This window comes from Choristoneura fumiferana, chromosome 27 (assembly GCF_025370935.1).
Source record: "Choristoneura fumiferana chromosome 27, NRCan_CFum_1, whole genome shotgun sequence".
Taxonomy (NCBI): Eukaryota; Metazoa; Arthropoda; class Insecta; order Lepidoptera; family Tortricidae; genus Choristoneura; species Choristoneura fumiferana.
In genome coordinates, this window is record NC_133498.1 from 5,972,300 (window position 1) to 5,973,860 (window position 1,561).

Below are 1,561 nucleotides of genomic sequence, written 5' to 3' on the forward strand. Positions count from 1 at the left end.
CGTTTGCCCATCCAGTCGAATAAAAAAAAAGACAAATTGGCGTAATCGTCAATAAGGGCCTTATCACAGCGATTCGCAAGAGACTTGAAAGCGAGGCAAGCGTGCAGTGAATTCGCTGCGAGCGTATAACGATTTCGCCGCAAGTGCGCAACGATGTCGCTGCTGCGAGCGCATGGCGAGTTCGCTGCTTTAGCGCCAAAATCGCCATATTGTAGACTTTCGTATAATAAATAGGGCGTCTTCGGCGCTAACGCAGCGAACTCGCAGCGACATCGTTGCGCGCTCGCGGCGATATCGTCTCCTGCTCGCGGTGAAATCGTTACGCGCTCGAAGCGAAACTCGCTGCGCGCTCACCTCGCTTTCAACTCGCCCGCAAATCGCTAGTGTAATAAGGGCCTAACTGGCTACCGCCTAAGGGTGGTCAGTTTATTGATGATTTACCTTACTCTAATTAAACGCATTTTATGATGATTCTTGACGTTTTTACGCGCCGACAAGCACCGCAATGGGCCCGCGTGGAAACTAATGCCCAAGCTCTCTCATTCTGAGAGGAGGCCTGTGCCAGCAGTGGGAAGTATAGGCTAGGATGATGATGATGATGATGATGACGCGCCGACAAAGTACCGACGTCCGACACGTCTTCCAAACCGCTACCGAGCGCACAGAAAGCATTCAAGAGCGGCACCGACAATAAGGTACCTTTCTTACTAAACTTTAAGGGATGTTTTAACTCATAAAAAATCGATTTAAAAACTTGTGTCTCTGTCAAATTAAAATTTAGACCCTGCTTATTAATATAGAGTAAAAAAAGAAAAATGATTTTTTTCGACATTTTACTTCAAGCGCGATTATCTCGGAAACTAGAACCGACAACAAGGTACCTTTTACCAGATAACGCCACATATCGATATTCCTTGCATTTTATACATTTTCTGTTTTTTCTTATTTTTGCATGCTGATGTATCGGCTGAATACTGTAACCAATTTGGTTTAAATATCATCTTTTTGTACGTGTTCTAAGCAAATAAACATTTCTTTATTTTTATTTTTTTGTTTAGGTATTTCTGATTTTTTGGTTTGTTCATTTGTCGTTTGATTGTGTTAAAGTGAGAATGAAGAGGAATTTTATTTTACCGTTCTAAATCATACAGAAGGGAAGAAAAAAAATGCATTATTCACAACACAAGACACAAAAATATTAATAAGAACACATATAGACAACACAGATAGTATAATGTTATTTCGGTTGTGAACACACTCAACTACACAGGTGGTAGGACCTTGTGCACGTTCCACCCGGATTGCTACCACCATCTTGCTCGCTAATCCTGCCGTAAAGCAGCAGTGCTTGCACTGTTGTGTTTCGGCGTGAAGAGTAAGACAGCCGGTGAAATTACTGGCACTTGAGGTATCCCATCTTGGGCCTCTAGGTGGGCAACGCATATGCAATACCCCTGGTGTTGCAGATGTTTATGGGCGGTGGTGATCTCTTACCATCAGGAGACCCACTTGCTCTTTGCCATCCAGTCAAATAAAAAAAAACTGGCTCAGCATAATGCTG